General features: G+C 41.3%; 1 pseudogene; it reads left to right on the plus strand.

Annotated features, from left to right (window-relative positions):
- The first annotated feature begins 804 nt into the window (after positions 1-804).
- LOC135701786 (uncharacterized) lies at positions 805-18,819 on the plus strand (annotated as a pseudogene).
- Positions 18,820-21,601: the final 2,782 nt, after the last annotated feature.

Below are 21,601 nucleotides of genomic sequence, written 5' to 3' on the forward strand. Positions count from 1 at the left end.
TTTCTTCATTCACTCCTGCAGTCCCTGTTGAACATTATCCGTGCTAAATCAACACAAACAGTTCTGACAATAATTTTGTACCCATTTAAAACAAAAAACCAAGCTTAAACATAAAAATCAACCAATTAGTGACTGGATCAAAAATTGGACCCAAATCTATGCCCTAGTTGTCTCCTTCTAGGCAGAAACCACTTAGGGATATATTTTCTATATTCTATTTTTTTCATGTACGTGGATGACATCAGGTCGGAAGATCTGTGTAGGCCCTCCAGAGGAAGCTAAAGGCAGCCACGAATACCACGTTCATCACCGCCAATGTATACAGGAGAGTAATCAAGTTTGTCGAAAAAATAAAGCTCCGGGCTAGTGGAAGGAGTGTCCCTTCTGAATGAGGTGAACAAACTCCTGAGGAACTCTGCCAATTACTTAAGAGCTCTACTCGGTAGCCGAGGTCCACTTCTGTGGATTCAAGGGTTGGAAATCTCAGGCTGAAATGCACCATACACTTTGGAGAATTTCAATGTAATTGTCCCCAGCACCACAGAGCGCACTCCCTCTATGGAATCCCAGGAAGCATGAACTCTCTAAAGGGCTTGAGCTTTCTTCATAGATATTAATCTAGAACTATTTAAATTCTTATACCATCGTATCGTTGCACTTCGCTAAAGACAAAAAAAAAGGCCATCGATGCACATTCATAATCCCCTTGTTATCGATTTGCACCGCTGGGTAAAAAGAGTTCGATACATCATGTGACAGATGGCTATGTTTATAAAATTTCTGAATGAACAAATAAACACGAAGATGTCCGATCCAAGTTTCAATCCTGAAATTGAGGAAGAGGTGCTGGAGGAAGCTCAAAATAATCAGGCAGTAGTAGTGACACTTCCGCTAGATGTATACAACGAGCAAGCGGATTCAATAAGGGCGCTACAGGCCGATGTGACTTTTATTAAGGAGTTGCATCCTGGTAAAGCAAGGATTGCCACCGGTTACATCGTCAACATCAACACAGGATTTTTTTAATCCGATTAGAGAGTTCATGCCTCTGGGATCCACTGATGCATTGATCAGATTCGAGGAGTTGCTGGGAAAAAACGACAACAAAAAGAAATTTGTAAGTGGTACAATTTATGTTCTGTTTATGTTGCTTATTAGTGAACTCATATCGTTTATTTGCTGGAAAAGTTCTTAGCATCTTTCGTACTGTTTAAAAAGCCTCTGAAAGAGATAACCATGGCTTTCATTGAGAAAGTGTATGACCTTGCATTGCATTCTCAAGTGAACTATTCTGGGGCTGGTGGCAAACAAGCACTCAAAAGTTTGTGCTCGACACAAGTATTAATAAGTAAGTAGTTTATTTTTGCTGAATTCAAAATATAATACATATTATTGCATCTTACAGAAGCTCTCGTCGATCATTCGCTCTTTGACAACACGGAGAACCCAGCAGCCCAAGCGTGTGCCGAATTTCGGTACCGGTACCAAATGCAACACGCATGTGATCGGATTAGGAGCAGTAAACGCAAGCAATCTGGGTCCGTAAGCCGACAACGAGTCAGCAGGCAAAATTTGACTGTTTCGCTGCTTAAGATGGAGCTTAAGGGGGTATTCCCGATCTTTTTTTTCAAAAAATCAAATTTTTTTTTCACGTTTTTTTGTACTTTAGACTATATACTTTCATCCCCCCAAGCCGTTTTCCGATCAGCGAATTCGGTGTCCAGGCATAGCTGACTAATGGTAAGAACCCCCAAATGGTTTTAACTAAAGTCAAAACTTTAAACGCGTTTTTCTCGAAACCACATTTTTTTTATCGGGCGAAGATTTTTCTCAGAAACTATAAGAGATATTGACTTGAATCTTTGCGCATTTTGTTCCTTATTAAATTCTTTGGAGCTTCTCCCACTTTCAGCCAAAAATATTAACATTTAACATTGTTTGAAGCACCTTAAAGCTGCAAAAAAGCGGGCTAAAAATCGCCTGTTTTTTCATATGGCCGCCATTTTGTTAATTTGCAAGATTTTTTGCTGCCAACGGGAGAAGCTCCAGAGAATCTTATGCAGATTATTAATTTCATCACGAAATCTGTTTCAGATGAAGCCGTTCCAGAGAAAAGTCTTCGCCCGTCCAGGCGTTTGCGGCGAACAGGGGTCTGTTTGCCGCCATTTTGTGACGTCAATAATGTCTTTTTTTATGTCGAAAAAAATTTATTTGTAAACTTTAATGTTCAATAAACAAGAATCCCAAAGAGTTAGGCGCATTACTATTCATTTTCATTGAAAAAAATTAATTGAAAAACAGGCCGAAAAAAGGCAAAAGATTGGGAATACCCCCTTAACGATGGCCACAATGAGGATGAAGTCTTGGATGAGGACACTGAGTAAGATCTTGAAATTAAAAAGAAGTGATTAAAATGCTCAAAAACTATGAAAGTTTTGCTCTTGTTTTTTTTTTTAATAAAAGCGGTAACAAACTATAACACCTGTTATAATCTTATTGTTATTTAAATGTATGAATCAGTGGTGTTACAAAATAATCCGAGCCATATAAATTGTATGGTAAGCAAACCATTGCAATATGCAATGATTGATTTAGAGGAAATGTCTTTACACAGTTTTCGAAATTTCCCAAAAGCATGCTCAATTTTAACGTCAACTTTGAATTACACAGTGATTCTTCTACTTTAAACTCGTGTCCTGTAACATAGATACTGTCATCTTTTTTTTCAAAAAAACTCACTCGCAAAATAACAATTTCGTTTAAAGAATTCCACATGATGCAGTTGTCACTTTTCTTATCTGCCCGAACAGTGAAATTAGGATAGGTCAATCTATAAAATTTATGACGATTATATTCAAAATGGCTTAAATTGAGTGAGTTATCGTTTGCTTCCACACCAGTAACAGAGTTGAGTTCCTCCTGAAGCCTGTTGAATATTTGTTGTAGGGGTTTGCTTTGAGCATGTAAATATCGCTTTATCTTTTTTATATCGGCTTCAAACGGGTAACAGCTATACGAATCCAAAGGACCATGTTTTTTGGCATCATCTGCTAGATGTAAAAGAACGTGAACATTAAACGATACCGTCTCTTTTCAATATAGCTCAGGATAACTATTAACAAATGAGATCAGTAACTTTTTCGCGACTTTGTTGTACTTTTCATATAGTGATGGGCAACAGAGAATTCGAATGGCAACTGAAAAATTCAAAAAATGGGAAAATGTGGTTGTAGGAATTATCTGATGGAATATGACTAGTCCTGCATACAAAACAATATTTCTAAATTCTGTTGCTTTCATTTTTGAAACGTAATTAAGGGTCCTAAGCTTTCTTTGAAATTCCATTGGTACATATTCTGTGCATTCTTTGATTCGATCGTCGATTTCTTTCATATTTTTTTTCGTTAGCTTTTGTGGGTTAGCCTTTCCTGTGAATGCAACTAATATTTTTTTACAGTTTGCTTCATCAACAGCGTGCATTTTGTCGATTACAAAGTCTTCAATCATGTCAATTGGTAAGTTTTCCAAAATAGTGTGGTCTTTGGACATGTGGGGGTCATCTTTATCATTATTCGACATTCTTTGTCTGAATTTCGAATCGGTACGTAGAGGAGCATCGACTTCGGGATATACTATTTTCCTCGAACCGGAAATATTCGTCCCCCGGGTTTCACATTTTGGACATGCTGAATATCCTCCGTGTGATTTTATACCCTTGATGTACGCTACTGCTGGTGCATCTGCGACGATACATTTTATTTTCACGGTATATACCTTACCATCTTTATGAAATCCAGTAGTAAGTAACTCCTTCATTTCATCGACAAACTCGTTGAGAAATGCGTTAAAAGATGTTGGTTTCGATGGTCCATTGAAAATTCCTACGATGAATATATGCCGTATAAACCCTTCGGTATGGATAGCTCCCGATATAATCCAAAAATCGTTCGCACCACTTTTAGAAACAGGTGTTCCGTCTACCGAAAAAGATAGCATAATTGGTCGTCCTTCTTTGATATGATCCATCAAATTGAACTGGTTCAAAAACTCCGCTATACCAATGTGAATGTATTCTCCATTGCACATTTCCCGAACGTTGGATTTTCTTAGTGTTTTAAGAAGACTACACGCATCATTTGGCAAATCCAATCCAGTATGTTCCTTCAAAATCTTCTGTAAATCGGAGACTCCGGCCAACGGAACACTGTAATTTGAAACCCAACCTGCCAGATCTGCTTTCAATTGGAAGCTGGGAGAAACATCAGCTGTTCTAATTGATTCATCTGTATTCTGCATAGGAAACACATTAAAAAACAAATTAATAGCTAACAAACGTGTGCATTGATAAAATTAAATCCGTCACTAACATTGTTTCCATACTCGTTTTCAGTCAACGGATCAAGATTTTTCCATATTGTCTCGTCAAAAGCTTGATCCAAATACTCTATATCCATAAATTCGTTCGAAGAGGCACTCTCCGTTGACGAATTCTGTACTTCATGGCAAGAAGCATCAGCATCCGGTAAATGAATGGGGAGGCACGTCCGTGGCCGCGGCGAAGCAAATGTTTGCAATTGTGGCTCTTTAAGTTTATGTCGATATGCTCTCGGTCTTTTTTTAAGAACCCGTGGTAAGATTCTCGGCATTTTTAAACGAAAGAGGAAACTTGAAACCTTGACGACTGACTGTTTTAATGTTATGACAAATTATTTCAAAGATGCATGAATAAATGTACAGAAAATTCGACACACCATGTACAAGAGTATGTTCTGCAGTCGTTGGGAAGGTCATCAACAGCAGCTGTAGACCCGAGGATCAGCAACCAACAACGAAATCAGTATACCCTAAATGGCATGGGATCGAAACTAGTAATTGTGCAGTTAAAAAAGTCTTAAAAATATCAGCACTGTAATTGACAGAAATATGTTTACTTCTGTTGATGATCACCGTCTGGCTAAGATGATTCAATTAAGTTTAAGTTTAAGAAATTAAGTTTCCACGCTTCGCAAAAAATATTTTTTTATAATATTTAATTACGTTTCAAATAAATCCACGTAAAGATCAGTACTGAACTGGTAACATAAATCGATATCTTTACATCGTTAACGATTGGTATCGAGATTTTGATAAAAATCTTTATAAATTATTCATTATTAGACTTGGAGTAGCTTTGAATGGCTTCATGAAATGGTGACGATCGCTATCGATTTTTTATATGAATGGCTAAAGGCCGATATATCGCAATTTGAAGAAATCTAAATAAATGGTTGGTCGGGACGGTACAACGCCAGTGACTGAACCGTAAGTACACCACGGAAACACGACAAACCTCTACACTACCAACTCTAATTTACCTACTTTGTAATTAGGGTACTCCTTTCTGGAAACTCAATTTTTGACTCTTAAGGTATCCATTCCGGAGCCCCATCACTTCCGGAAAGATAAACTAATAAAGCAAGAAACAAAAAGAAGGTAAATACCCAATAAATTAGTGAAAGTGTAGCATTCCTTATTTTAGAAATACATGAGCAAATATAGAGAAATTCATAGATCAGTTGAGTTGTTAAGTATTGTCCGTTTTCCAGTTTTGTCCATTTTTATGTTATATAAAAACTTTTGATGATTAGAGTGTAACACCCGGCGAACCCGCTCTGGGTGTCACCCAGTCACGCTAAGCCACTGCACGTGCGTTTTATTATTTACGCGAAAACTGATTATTTTAGGTATACTGAGTATTTGAAGTTTGTTTTCATGATTAGCTCTTTCATTTGAACCCAACTCTTTATGATTAATCCACCAAGGAAAAACATTTGTTTAAAGTCGAGATACGCGTCATTGGGACGGTACTAATGGATATATTTGATCGCTATTAAAAATTTAGTCGATTGCTGAATTTATTTATTTTTTCCTTTGGTTTGTTTTTCCGTCGATCTTGTTTTCCGTGATGAGCACCAATGCTACCGACGTGCCAGGAAGGCAGCTCCCACACCTGGACCCTACCTATTGACCCATCAACTCATGAACCGGGGACCAACGGCTTTACTTCCCATCCGAAGGAAGGCGTGATCAGAGATGTTATGCCTCAGAACATCCCGGCGGCGCCGACTGGGATTGAACCCAGGCCTGCTGGGGTGAGAGGTAATCACGCTTACCACTATACCACCGGCGCCGTTAATTGCTGAATTTATGTAAATCATGAAAAATCATGGCAAGTAATGTTGGTATATGTGTGCAGTTTTTCTCCGTCAGTAAATCTCCCTGGTAGGCCAGAGTAGAGTCAACCGGTGGAAACTAACGATTTTAAATTGGCTCACTACTTGACTAGCCTATTGGTCCCAAGTACATCTATAAGCGTACCCCATTCTAGTCGAAATTCTAGTACAACACTATGTTTGTTTTGATTCGCTATAAAAGTTTGACAGATAAAATGAGGGGTTCGTGGATTTTCCTATGTTTCGAGGGGTGCATCGATTAGCTTGGAACCGAAGATAGTACCAAGGCTGAGACACGGCACAATGGATTGGATACCACGCTACAGGGTTGACAGTCGTGCTATTCTGCTCCCTAAGTAAAGAAGGGTGACACCATAGAGGTAACTCTAAGACCACTGGGTCCCGAAGAAAATCATTATTATTTTTGGCTCACTCAGTACCAGAACAACGGTCCCAAGCAGTCCCAAGCTATTTCACTCACCCCTGCATGTTCTGCATGAATCCACACACCCCTGATGTTATCTGTCAAACTTTCATAGCGAATCAAAACAAACATAGTGTAGTAATAGAATTTCAACTAGAATAGGGTACGTTAATCGTTTGCTTGGGACCAATAGGCTACTAAAGTGGTGAGCCAAATTAAAATCGTTAGTTTCGTATTGATTGTTGGTGACACCTTCTTGAAATGGCGAGTGGGCTAATAGCAACAATCAATACGAAACTAACGATTTTAAATTGGCTCACCACTTTAGTAGCCTATTGGTCCCAAGCAAACGGTTAACGTAGCCTATTCTAGTTGAAATTCTATTACTACACTATGTTTGTTTTGATTCGCTATGATAGTTTGACAGATAACATCAGGGGTGTGTGGATTCATGCAGAACATGCAGGGGTGAGTGAAATAGCTTGGGACTGCTTGGGACCGTTGTTCTGGTACTGAGTGAGCCAAAAATAATAATGATTTTCTTCGGGACCCAGTGGTCTTAGAGTTACCTCTATGCTAATAGTGCGGCTGCCCCCGTCCCGGTAAAACCTTGGCAGGCCTCCGGATACGTTCAAAACTCGTCACCAATTGGTGATTGGTGAGTAGTAGGCTCAGATGTAACATTCCTGACTTACGCCGATCTGGCTCTGAACACGGCCCCCATGAAGGACCGTGTCAACCCTAGCATGGCCTCCTTGCTTGCATAGACAACCATGGGATCACGATAGGAGACTACATACAACGAGTGGAGATAGCGGCCCGTAGGGGGGAATGGAGAAAATCGGAGAACACAACAAAAAAGATGAAAGTGAAAAAAACCAAAAATAAATATGAAGGACGACGGCTAGACGCCAGAAATTGAAAACGGAGGAGCGAACGTGTTCGCAAGAAGCGGAAAGTTGCAGAAATCACCAGCGTCGAACCAGGTGACCACAGCGAGTTCCAGTAGTAGCATACCCTAAGTGGAACAGCATGGATCCCAAGGAGAGCAGCTAGGTGCGGTGCCATGCCAAATATTCACACCGAAATCCAGCAGTGGCAAACAGCATGAACTGCAGCTTGGGAGATCCAAAATGACAGAGGTCAGGAGGAAGATCGATAATCTCTATGTGTTCGTAAAGGATAAAAACAACGTACACAAAGAGATCAAGCAACTTGTGACTGGAATCAAATCCGGCATAACAGTGGCAGATCCGAGGGGGGCGACACATCTGAATCTCAAGTTTAGATGCTCAACAAATCTCACACTAGCGAATCAATCTTCGAAAAATCTTTTTTCATTTGTCGCATCTACTTGCATCGCGCATCATCTTCTTGCAGGAAATCTTCAGAATCGTCAACAATCTTCTTTCTATCTACTCAGCGTGCGTGCAGCTAGCCACATCATAACACAATTTTTTCTGCATCGTAGATAGAGTCGTCCCCCTTGGGCAGATCGGGAATTCCATGAGTGGAGAAAAAGAGCCGAAAATGCCGAAAAGGCTCTCCAGGAGGCCAAGGAGAGCATAAGACTGGCTGAAGCACATGAGACGCTGAAGGGACCCACAAATCCACGTCCTGAAAAGAGAGATAGGGACACGCCAGGAGATGAGGAGGAGCCCAAAAACGCAAGGACGAGGAAGGCATCAAGGAGATGGGAGAAAATGGTGGGTGGCGTAAAGTCGAGAACCAGAAGGAGAGGAAGAAAAAACAGAAGGAAGATGAAGTGAGGAAGAAGGAAGAGGAAGCGAGGAAGAAGGAAGAGTAGAAGAAGGAAGGACAAAACGTCCTACGCAGCACTCCTCCGGCAAGTGAAAGAGAATCCGGAGTTGAAACAACTAGGCGAGAACGTGGTGAAAACCAGGTGAACCCAGAAAGGCGAGATGCTATTTGAGCTGAAAAGGGATCCTACGGTTAAGAGGGCAGCTTTTAAGAAGCTCGTCGAAAAATCTCTTGGCGAGACGGCGAACGTAAGAGCCTTATCCCAGGAGTCAGTGATCGAGTGCAGGGATCTGGACGAGATCACAACAGAAGACGAGTTGAAGAGTGCGCTGAAGGTGCAATGCAACCTGGGAGACGTACCGATGGCAATTCGGTTGAGAAAGGCGTATGGTGGCACGCAGACTGCATCGATACGACTTCCTTCGGACGCAGCTAACGAGCTGCTGAAGACAGGCCGAATCAAGGTTGGGTGGTCAGTGTGCCTGTTGAAAGCTATTCCTCGGGTATCTAAGAAAATGAAGAGATGCTACAAATGCATGGGCTTCGGCGAGAAACTGCAAAGGCCCAGACAGATCTGATCTGTGCAGGAAATGCGGAGAGAAGGGGCACGTAGCAAAAGACTGTACAAAGCAACCGAGGTGCATGCTCTGCAAAAAGGAGGACGGAAATGGCCATGTGACAGGAAGTTTCAGGTGCTCAGAGTTCAAGAAGGCGATGGCAGGCCAACAGTAATGGAGGTAACCCAAATAAACCTCAATCATTGCGACATTGCTCAGCAACTGTTGTGGCAGTCAACAACAGAACCAAAGTGCGACGTTGCAATCATTGCGGAACCGTATCGAGTCCCTCCCGATAACGGTAACTGGGTGGCGGATAGAGCTGGGATGGCTGCTATACAAGTTATGGGCAGATACCCCATTCAAGAAGTGGTTGCGAGCTCATACGAAGGTTTCGTGATCGCCAAAATCAACGGAATATTCATGTGTAGTTGTTACGCACCCCCCAGATGGACGATGGAGAAGTTCCATGAGATGCTGGATGGACTTACCGAAGAGCTGATCGGACGACGACCGGTAGTCATCGGAGAAGACTTCAATGCTTGGGCTGTGGAGTGGGGAAGCAGATGTTCCAATGCAAGAGGGCACAGTCTGCTGGAAGCTCTGGCAAAACTGGAAGTTATGCTGGCCAATAAAGGCACTAGCAGCACTTTTCGCAGGGATGGCCGGGAATCCATTATTGACGTTACTTTCTGCAGTCCGTCGCTGATGGCAAACATGGATTGGAGAGTGTGAGAAGGATATACCCATAGCGACCATCAGGCGATACGATATGGCATCGGCCAACGGAATACTGTGGCAGTACGGAGGACGAGAACTTGTGACCGGAAGTGGAAGACGAAGGCTTTCGACAAGGATCTGTTCGTTGATGCACTTCGTGTGGACAGGAGTCCCGCAGATCTAAACGCGGACGAGCTGACAGAAACGTTAGTGAAAGCATGTGACACGACCATGCCGAGGAAACTGGAGCCAAATAACAGACGGCGTCCAGTATACTGGTGGAACGAGGCACTTAGCACTCTCCGCACTAGTTGTCTCAGAGCCAGAAGACGTGTTCAGAGAGCAAGAACGGAAGCAGACAGAGAGGAACGAAGAGAAGTATTTCGAGAGGCCAGGGCCGCTTTTAAACGAGTGATAAAGTAGAACAAGTCGAACTGTTTTAAGGAGCTGTGTCGAGACGCTGATGCCAACCCCTGGGGCGACGCATACCGAGTCGTGATGGCGAAGATCAGAGGTCCAACGATGCCCGCTGAAATGTGCCCAGAGAAGCTGAAAGTCATCGTGGAAGGACTTTTCCCGAAGCACGACCCAACAACCTGGCCACCTACACCGTACGGAGAAGGAGAGGGAGATAACGTCGAAGTCACCAACGAAGAGCTCGTAGTAGTGGCGAAATAATTGAAGGTGAAGAAAGCTCCCGGTCCGGATGGAATCCCCAACGTAGCATTGAAAGCGGCGATCCAGTCATCCCCGGACATGTTCAGGATGGTGCTGCAGAAATGCCTGAACGAGGGTCACTTCCCTGACAGGTGGAAGATACAGAAGCTAGTGTTGCTGCCGAAACCAGAAATACCGCCGGGGGATCCAGCATCATACAGGCCTATATGCCTGCTGGATACACTCGGAAAACTCTTGGAGAGGATCATCCTAAACAGGCTGACGAAATACACGGAGAGTGAGCACGGATTGTCGGAGAGGCAGTTCGGATTCCGGAAAGGGAGATCGACGGTGGATGCAATTCGGACAGTGGTCGAGAGAGCTGAAAAGGCGTCCAAACAGAAGCGGAGAGGATATCGATATTGCGCCGTGATAACGATCGACGTCAAGAATGCGTTCAACAGCGCCAGCTGGGAGGCCATCACCGAAGCACTGCATAGAATGAGGGTCCCTGACTACCTGTGCAGGATCCTGAGGAGTTATTTCCAGAACCGGGTTCTGGTCTACGAGACAGACATGGGACAGAGATCGATTAGGATCACAGCGGGAGTTCCACAAGGCTCCATCCTTGGTCCAACGCTCTGGAATGGGATGTACAACGGCGTGCTAACGCTGAAACTGCCCAAAGGAGTTGAGATCGTTGGCTCTGCGGACGACGTCGTCTTGACGGTAACAGGCGAGACGCTGGAAGAGGTGGAAGTGTTGTCAACCGAGGCAATCGACATGATTGGTAACTGGATGAAAGGAGCGAAGCTGCAAATAGCCCACCACAAAACGGAAGTGTTATTGGTCAGTAACTGTAAAGCGGTACAGCGGGCAGAAATCACCGTCGGGGAGCACACCATAGCCTCGAAGCGTGTGTTAAAATACCTGGGAGTGATGATCGATGACCGGCTAAACTTCAACAGCCACGTCGAATATGCCTGTGAGAAGGCTTCGAAGGCCATCAACGCGATAGCTAAAATCATGCCGAACAACGCTGGTCCCAGCAGTAGCAAGAGGCGTCTTCTGGCCAGCGTGTCATCATCGATACTGAGATATGGAGGTCCAGCCTGGGTTCCAGCGCTGGAAACGAAGCAGAACCAAAGGAAACTGAGCAGTACGTTCCGGCTCATGGCCATGCGAGTCGTGAGTGCGTACAGAACCATCTCGTCGGAAGCAGTATGCGTTATCGCCGGTATGATCCCTATCGGCATCACCCTGGTGGAGGACAGCGAGTGCTACAGGCAGAGAGAAGCCGGAAGAGTACGGAAAGTTGTGAGAGTGGAGTCATTGGCTAAGTGGCAACAGGAGTGGAACACGACGGAGAACGGTAGATGGACACATAGACTAATACCGATTTTTTCGACCTGGGTGAACAGAAAACACGGAGAAGTCAATTTCCACCTAACGCAGTTCCTGTCTGGCCACGGCTGCTTCAGGAAATACCTGCATCGGTTCGGACACGCAGCGTCACCCCTCTGTCCGGAGTGTGGCAACGTCGATGAAACACCGGAGCATGTGGTCTTTGACTGTCCAAGGTTCGAGGCAGTGCGAACGGAGATGCCCGTCCTTAACGTGGAGAATGTCGTTGATGAAATGTGTCGAGAGGAGGACTCTTGGAATGCCGTCAGCAGGGCAGTCACGCAGATTATGTCAGAGCTGCAGCGTAAATGGAGAGAAGAGCAGCGATCTAGCAACGCCAGCTAGCGCTGAGAGTACGACAAGTGCATGAGCACAGGCACCCCCCGAAGTAGTCGCTTCACAGTGGTCCCGGGGGGATCCAGGCAGAGGAGAGAGTAAGGAATGGGTTTTAGTGGAGCTGCACTAGGCAACTAGTGGATACCACACCGTGCCACCTTCACTACAGGCCAGGCTTCTTGAAGTTTTCCTAAACCTTACTATTAAAAAAAAAAAAACACACACACACACACACACACACACACACACACACACACACACACACACACACACACACACACACACACTTAAGCATTCATATTGATGTAAGTTCTGGATTTTCTAGAGAACCACTGGACCACTCAGAGTTTATGACCCCCATTTTGTTACGTTACACAATGTTGCAGACACAAATCCGGACCTTTTTAGATCAAATATATGAGGTAATAATTTGTACGGATGTTCCAGATCTTCCGGGGGACCATCCAGTGACAGCTGTACTATGAGTTTAGATCACAATACATAATTACCATTTTGTTACATTCCATACACAAAATCTATTAAATTGGTCACATCATACACACTTAGAAAAAATCATGTAGATTTAGGTGCTGAGAGAGTGACATATACCAGCGTCCATATTGACATAAATTTGAGTCATAACAGATGGGAATTATAGCTCAATCAAACGTACTTTTCGTCGAACAACGAACTTTTCAGTCTCGGAGCGGCTATGTTCCATTTGAAAAAAATTTCACTTAAATTTGACACTTCGAAAATAAATTAAGATGTTCGAGAATCCCTCTGTTGTTGATCGACCAATTTTCAAGAAGGTGTCTGTCAAAATTGATTGCTTGTCTGTCAGAAATAAGTCTGCTGGAAAAGCAGGTTTATTTGAAAATTTTGCATCAGTCAATTTAAAGTGAAATTTCACCAAATAGAACACAGCCTTAATATTACATGACATGTTTATCACATCTTTTTTTGTCAAAGATGGATTCTGTTATGTGTAAAATTAGTTTTTGCTAAGTGTGTATATTTGAAGTTTTTTAGATGAAAATAACGGTGATTTTAAGTAATGTGTTTACATTTTTGGAAAGTAAATGAATATTTTCTATCCGATTTTTTCCCATACTATAAATTTAAAAATCTACCACAAATCCTGATCGCATCCAAATCCTTTTAAATTTATCACAGTTGCTGGGGACCTGGGGAAATTGGAAGAGCAATGAGGAGCATGATACGCCATATAAACATGACCCACCCTAACGCAGGCATTTCAAAAAAGGTTTCTATCTAGTTGCGGTTTGCTCGTTTTGAGGTTCAACGGTATTTTGCAAATCATGAAAGTATGTTCACTGTTTTCAGCGGACTAATATTATCCTTTTTTATGCTCAAATAGTAATAGTAGTTAATAACATATTTCCAAGAGTATTTCACGTCTACCATTCGTATGCTGGTTGAACTAGTGAAGATAAGTCGACATCTGTATAAAATATATCAGTTCCTAGTGAATTTAAATATGTGAGAATGCGTGCTTCGAACATCGCATCATATCAGTTGACAGTTGCATTGCCTTGATGAGCATAAAAAATTACCCATTGTTCAGGAATGAGTTCATCAACATCGTTTGCAGTCCAAATAGATTTTGTGTCGACACATTTAAGTTGTAAACGCCATCGTGCATTGCAACAGTGCAACATGCTTTATTTGTTTGCTGTCTGGTTCCTAGAACAGTCATCCCAATCTACATATGAGGACGATCTGGGCCCTAGAATAGTGTTGCAACCAAGCGAAAGTTCCTTCGGGTCGTTCTTTCCGCGTGGCAACTCAAGCAGAGGAACGGCCCGACGAACATTACAACGAGGTAGCTTACGATTATAAATATAAATTTGCAAAGCAAAAAGCCTGTCGCATCCACTTAAACATTTCTCTTGAACATAAAATGTTTCGTTCTCTGATGTTATCGGATTTCACTCTGAATTTTCACCTAAGGAAGGACTTTTCCCTGGGAATTTGAAAATGTTATATTCTCGATTTAAATTTAGTGACAATAAAATTAAAGAAACCGTCGAAATAGTACACCGCAAGCGACTGCTGAGCGATAGCTGATGTGAAAGAGTAAGAATTTATTCGCTTTGCCAGTGAGATTCATCCGTCGGTCACAGAGTGGCTTCCTTCGGCCGTTACAAGGCGACTAAATCAGGCGAGGAAGTATAAGAAAGAAGGAGACATCAACCGACTCAAGAATGTCGCGTACGCTGTTTGATATATTCCTATGGGTGGACATGATCCTACTTTTCCTCGTCGTATCACGGAATAAGCTCGACGAGCGGCAGACAATATGTTTTATTATATTTAATTTTTTTGTCGTCACTTCTATTATTACATCGACGGCCCTCGTTTCTACAGCACTAGGCATATGTGCACATCAGTTGGGACGATGGTTTATAAGTACTTCGTAACCACATACCGTCAAATCGACCAAGCGTCCGTTAAAATATGTAAATTGATGTTCCCAAGTGATCTTCTTCCCCAATCTGCACTTCTAGTGGACCCAGGCAGTGCGTTTGAAGGAGTTAAATGATACATGGTATTCATTTATCTTCGCACAATTTTCACCGATCAAGTAAGGGAACGCGATTTGATGTTGGCATACATATCCAGACATATTGTCTGCTTGAAATTCATCGATAAAATTATGCCATTTTGGCTATGGTATGCTGCCGTATGGCAATTTTTCCATAGGTTATGTATTTATTAAATTATTTATTTGTACGTATATCAACAGAAACAATCTGGTTCTGACGATAGTTTCTTAGCATATTTAAAGAGTCAGTTCTAATTCTACTGCATATAAGTTGAAAGTCAAATCCGGAGGATACCATATTTAGCGCCAGTGCTTTAATTATCAAAATCAATTGAACATGTTTGATGAAAATGAGAAAAGCAGCTATCCGCTATCAAAGGGATGTCCTTCGAATGGGTGATATCAGTTTGCTTAGTCATATGACGAAGGCATGGATCATTCTCATTTGAGAAACGCTTGATATCATTCAATTAAGTGTAACCAAAGACAAAATATCAAGAAAACTGGCAACTTTGTCTGACTTCAAGCGATATACACAGTAGCGCATGGTAGCGCTGCGCTCGAGCAAAGGTGGAAGCCATGCATAGAAGAATGAGCAAATATACAAACCTTTATTCTGAGGATGGAACCTTTGCTATTGACCCGACATTGACCCGACATAAACCCAAAATTGACACGACATCGACCTTAAATTAGCCTTAAATTGATCCGACATCGGGTCAACATGTTTGTTCGGGACAATTTGACTGATTTTCTTACATACTCCACTGTCGTATATCATATGATAGTGAGTGACTCTATTGACAGTGACGATGAGTTTCGATTGAGAAAGGGGCTCTTCAAATGATTAGCATGAGAGAATTTGTTTTGACGTAGGACTACGTCTGTGATTTCTATATGGGGGTATACTTTGTGAAAACCGAAAATGGAACATGTAACACAATTATGAAAGATTTTGAACATTAATAACTCAGCTGCCCCTGGATAAATTTTATCACCAATCGATCAGAAATATTTCGACGCATCAATAGCAATGCTTCCGACTAACGATGTTTAACAATAAACTATTGAAAAAGTGGTAAGGTCAAGCATTGTCCAATGTACAAGTGAAAAGTGATAATTTTATCACTGTTTTAATGCAATAAACGTTCTTCCTAAACCCAGCCGTCATAATCGAGTACCACTTGGTTGCACATCATTCAGCTTTAACCTGAAAAGATATAAAAGAGCGGTGCTGTCTAGCCTCACCTCATTTTCGCTTCGGACAACGTGGTGATCAAGTAGCAGAAGCATCAATAGCAGCAGTAGGAAGATGTTGGCAGGTTAGGTTAGGTAACCTAACAAGCAACAATGACTGGTCGTGGCAAAGGAGGCGCCAAGCGTCATCGCAAAGTTCTTCGTGATAACAGCCATCCGTCGTCTGGCTCACCGTAGTGGTGTCTAACGTATCTCCGGTCTGATCTACGAGAAAACACGAGATGTGCTGAATGTTCCTGGAAAATGTGATCCGTGATGCTGTCACCTTCTCTGAACACGCCAAGCGTAAGCGCCCATAGATGTCGCCTACGCTTTGAAGTGACAGAGACGCACTCTGTACGATTTCGGAGGTTAAATCACAGACAAACAGACGTAACACTTCATGGTGTATCTTCGTTCACGCATTTAACGGTTGATTTGAATATTATAAGTTCGGCGAACTACTCGCCGTAGCGCTGGGATCTGATCACTTTGACGTACGAAACGTTTCTATACATTCTATAGAACTTGTATGCAATTTTGTTTGCGAGTTAGCGAGCAAGCTTGTTTTCCGCGAGAAGCCCGAGAGATGTCGTTACTGAGGTCCTATGTTTTGAGATACTATGTTTTCAAAAAAAAAACTTTTTCAAACAGTTAAGTCTGTCACTTAAATAATCACCAACTTTGGCAACAAGCTTATTACAGTTAAGAGTTGGAATAGAACTTATCTGTGCCTGTTTGTCCGTATTCAGAACCACTCGCTCTCAACGACCACAAAATGTTCTCCAGAGTTGTAATCTTGTAACCAAACTTGGAAGCAAGGGTGAAAGTGATTTTGATCGATTCTCTTCATCAACTTTCTCTTTGAAAAAAATACTACAAATTTGGTACGCCTACAGTTCAAAAACGTAAAGAGTTTAGTTAATAGATGATCGATCAATTAAAAGAACTAAATGCTCTTCACATTTGTTCCGTCCACTAGCGGTCCTACGTCAAGCTTCCGTTCGTGCCCCTAGGCACAGACTCTTCTACTTTTTTACATAATTGATTGAATGGTTGTATTGGTTCATCTTCAATCGAATGATATAAAAATTAACAGCACTGTTGAGCGCACGTTGTAATCTAACGATAGCTTCGTTGACTCCATGGTACACCGAGGCGAATTTCCATATACCTTTTATGTGTGAAATCACATATTTCTTGCAATTAGATTTCAGAAATAAAAAATATATTTAAGAACGAGTTTGGGAACATAAAAATTATTTGGCTTCCCGCAAATAAAATCAATAGTCTGAAAGAAATTAATTTCATTTGCTTTGGCTAATCAAATTTATTTGTGAGGTTAATAACATTTATTTGTGGGATGAAAATAAAGATTATGTGTCTTTTGACGTAGGACTACGTCTTTGATTTCTATATGGGGGTAAACTTTGTGAAAACCGAAAATGGAACATGTAACAAATTAAGAAAGATTTTGAACGTTAATAACTCAGCTGCCCCTGGTCCAATTTCAATAATTTTATCACCAATCGATCAGAAATATGGCTACGGATTGATAACAATGCTTCCGAAGGTTGATTTTCAACAAGAAACTATTGAAAAACTGGTAAATAACCAGCATTGTCCAAAAGCGTAGAATTAACTAACAAATCCACCAATTACCTACATGCATATGCTGCTTTCCCAGCACAGTCGTCAGAGAGTAGTAAGTATAGATGAAACAAGTTGAAGTGGCATTCGCCTCCGATCCTCGGGCGCGTGCGAATAGGGAGGATGGAATTGCGTCATATTTTGCACACGCATCGACATATTCAGAACCACACGCTCCTAACGACCACACAAAATGCTCTTCAGAGTTGTAATCTTGTAACCAAACTTGGAAACAGGGGATGCACTCAAAAATATATCACATATGTAATGCATGAAATCCATGTGAATTTTACATAGCTTTCCAAAAAAAATTGACGACAACCTAAAGAAATCGTTTATGCACTTTGTCGTTCAGTTTTTTCCTGGATTTTTTTTTTGTTAAATAAGCTATCATTAAATAAAAAAAAGTTTTTTCCCATACATTTTTTAACCGCTTTACTACCAATCCCCAGAGAGCCAAAACATTCAAATTTGAAAGAGAAAATTCACTCTCACGATCTCAATATCTCAACATTCCATGTATTTTGATGAAACTCTGTAAAATTTGGTGGGGGAGGGAGGATTAAGATTTGAAGTCCCTCCCATTTTGCATATTCTGCATAGAAAATACATAAAAATTCCCTCCCTTTTAACAAGAAAGCCTGTAAGAAAATGCTATTTATCAAAAATTTCTAGGAAAAAACTGAACGATAATGAATGATTTCTTTTGACTTATTTTAACCATAATATGCATCCAAAGTGTTCCATCCACTTTTCCAAATTTCTAACTTACTATCAATGGAACAGCGCCATCAATGAGAAAAAAATAGCATTGACTTAATAGTGAAAACTATTTTTGTAGTTCTTTAAAAATTCTACTCTAACTCTTTTCTTAAATGAACTTGGTGGCCCTGAAAAGGGCCGTTTTGTTGCCGAGTTGGTTGTTGGTGATTATGATGCGTAGACGACATCCATGGCCAGGACTGTCTGCTCTTGGCGTGTTCAGTGACGGCATCACGGATAACATTTTCTCGGCACACCTTCAGCACACCTCGGGTTTCCCCGTACATCAGCAAAATTCAAATTGCATTTTCCAAGCAGACTTACTTGTCAGAGTCCACCAACCCGTACACCCTTCCGGACAATTCGATCAACTTCAAGGTCTACAGCACCTCCAAGAACAATCGCTTCCTAGGCCAGCAATCGCATTCTCCACTTCTTCAATACCTCACCCGTATGCCGTCCGAAGATCTGCTGCGACTGCATTCACCACCAAGGACAGCCGCCCGTCGCAAGTGCGAATGTTCCCGCTGAAATAGGAAAGTTCCTCCTCCGGATTGTTCGAGTTCTCGAGCGTATCCCTGGCAGTGAACGTCATCATGAAGTGCAACCACAGCGCGATCGATCACAAATGCACAAAATTCTTGTTCATTATGAAGCTGTGCTTTTCCTCCTCCATGAAGATGAACGGTGTGTGGAACAACGAGAACATCAAAAACACGTTAGCTTTGAAAGAGCGGAAGCTCCTTTTTCTGAAGAAAGGATTTTCCTTTTTCTGTGTAGTTAATGTTATGATTCGTAATTATAATTTCTTATTGTGTTAGTTAGAAGTGCAAAAAGGCTAAGTATTTTTACATTGTTCCTGTCTTGGCAATTCAGTATTTTAAACAGGTTTCTTAAACCTGCATGTCAGTATAACAATTGATAGCTTAAAACTAAAAACTAAAACTAAATCTTATCTAAGTATAAAGAGAATTAATCGTTGCAATTGAGGATTGCAACGATGTTAGCCTGAAATTATTAATTATTTTGTTGGACATTTGTTCTAAAGTCTCAACATTCGAAATTCTATGTACTTCGGTAGTACTGTACCAGGGAGGCAACTTCAAAATCATTTTCAGAACTTTGTTTTGAATCCTTTGAAGTGCTTTTTTCCTGGTAGTGCAACAACAAGACCATATTGGCACAGCGTAAAGCATGGCCGGTCTAAAAACTTGTTTAAATATTAGAAGTTTATTCGTCATGCAAAGTTTGGATTTCCTGTTTATAAGAGGATACAAACATTTTATATATTTGTTACATTTGGCTTGAATGCCCTCAATGTCATCTTTAAAAGTTAATTTTTGGTCAAGTATTAATCCAAGATATTTCACTTGGTTTGACCAGGAAATTAGAACTCCGTTCATAGTGACTATGTGAGTACTACTAGGTTTCAAAAACGAAGCTCTAGGCTTATGTGGAAATATTATAAGTTGAGTTTTGGAAGCGTTGAAAGAAATCTTCCATTTTTGTAAATAAGAAGAGAAAATATCTAAACTTTTCTGCAGTCTGCTGCAAATAACACGAAGATTTCTTCCTTTAGCGGAAATGCCTGTGTCATCAGCGAACAAAGATTTGTGGCAACCCTGAGGCAAATCAGGGAGGTCCGAAGTGAAAATTTTATACAATATAGGCCCAAGAATGCTACCCTTAGGAACTCCTGCTCTAACAGGTAGTCCATTAGATTTGGAATTTTGCTAATTTACCTGCAGAGTTCTGTCAGTTAAATAATTTTGAACTAATTTCATTATATAAAGTGGAAAATTAAACTTTTTCAATTTAGCAATCAAACCTTCATGCCAAACACTGTCGAATGCTTTTTCTATGTCTAGAAGAGCAACTCCAGTTGAGTGGCCTTCAGATTTGTTTGAACGAATTAAATTGGTAACTCTCAAGAGTTGATGAGTAGTTGAATGCCCATGGCGAAATCCAAACTGCTCATCTGCAAAAATTGAGTTCGTATTGATGTGAAGCATCATTCTATTCAAAATTATTTTTTCAAAAAGTTTACTTATTGAAGAAAGCAAACTTATTGGACGGTAGCTAGAAGCTTCAGCTGGATTTTTATCCGGCTTCAAAATTGGAACAACTTTTGCATTTTTCCATTTATCAGGAAAGTATGCCAAATGGAAACATCTGTTAAATAATTTTACCAAGAAAGACAAGGTACTCTCTGCGAGTTTTTTGATGAGGATATAGAAAATTCCATCATCACCTGGAGCTTTCATATTTTGAAACTTTTTAGTTATAGACCTTACTTCGTCCAAATCAGTCCCCCAGGAATCATCAAAAATATTTTTTCGAGAGAAAATATTCATAAAATCCCGAGCAACCTGATTCTCAATAGGACTAGTAAGACCCAAACTGAAATTATGGGAACTCTCGAATTGCTTAGCAAGTTTCTGAGCTTTTTCCAAATTTGTGATCAAAATTTTACCACCTTCTTTAAGCGCTGGAATAGGCTTTTGAGGTTTTTTCAAAATTTTTGTGAGTTTCCAAAAGGGTTTGGAACTCGGGTCTAATTTAGAAACATTATTTTTAAAAGTTTTGTTCCTCAGGGCAGAGAATCGTTTTACCCTTCTTACAAAGAAGGGTATAGATATCACTTGAAAAACCGACTATCGATCCGAGGCCCGGAGGGCCGAGTGTCATATACCATTCGACTCAGCTCGACGAGATCGGAACATGTCTGTGTGTGTGTGTGTGTGTGTGTGTATGTGTGTATGTGTGTGTGTATGTAACGAAATGAATGCGCTCACGTTTCTCAGCAACCGCTCAACCGATTTGGACAAACTTGGCGCCAAACGATAGGTCTTGGAGTCCCATTGAACGCTATTGAACGGTTTTGGAATCGGTGAACCGGTTCCGGAGATATGGCCAGAATAAGATCCGGTGAATATGGACCTTCACGCTGGATTTAACGGAAAACTTATCAAAACCATCATATACCATTCGACTCAGCTCGACGAGATCGGAACATGTCTGTGTGTGTGTGTGTGTGTGTACGTGTGTATGTGTGTATGTGTGTATGTGTGTGTGTATGTAACGAAATGAATGCGCTCACGTTTCTCAGCAACCGCTCAACCGATTTGGACAAACTCGGTGCCAAATGATAGGTCTTGGGGTCCCATTGAACGCTATTGAACGGTTTTGGAATCGGTGAACCGGTTCCGGAGATATGGCCAGAATAAGATCCGGTGAATATGGACCTTCACGCTGGATTTAACGGAAAACTTATCAAAACCATCATATACCATTCGACTCAGCTCGACGAGAT

Source organism: Ochlerotatus camptorhynchus, unplaced genomic scaffold (genome assembly GCF_037179485.1).
Source record: "Ochlerotatus camptorhynchus isolate MF236.1 unplaced genomic scaffold, CSIRO-AGI_Acam_v1.1 ptg000176l, whole genome shotgun sequence".
NCBI classification, from domain to species: domain Eukaryota; kingdom Metazoa; phylum Arthropoda; class Insecta; order Diptera; family Culicidae; genus Ochlerotatus; species Ochlerotatus camptorhynchus.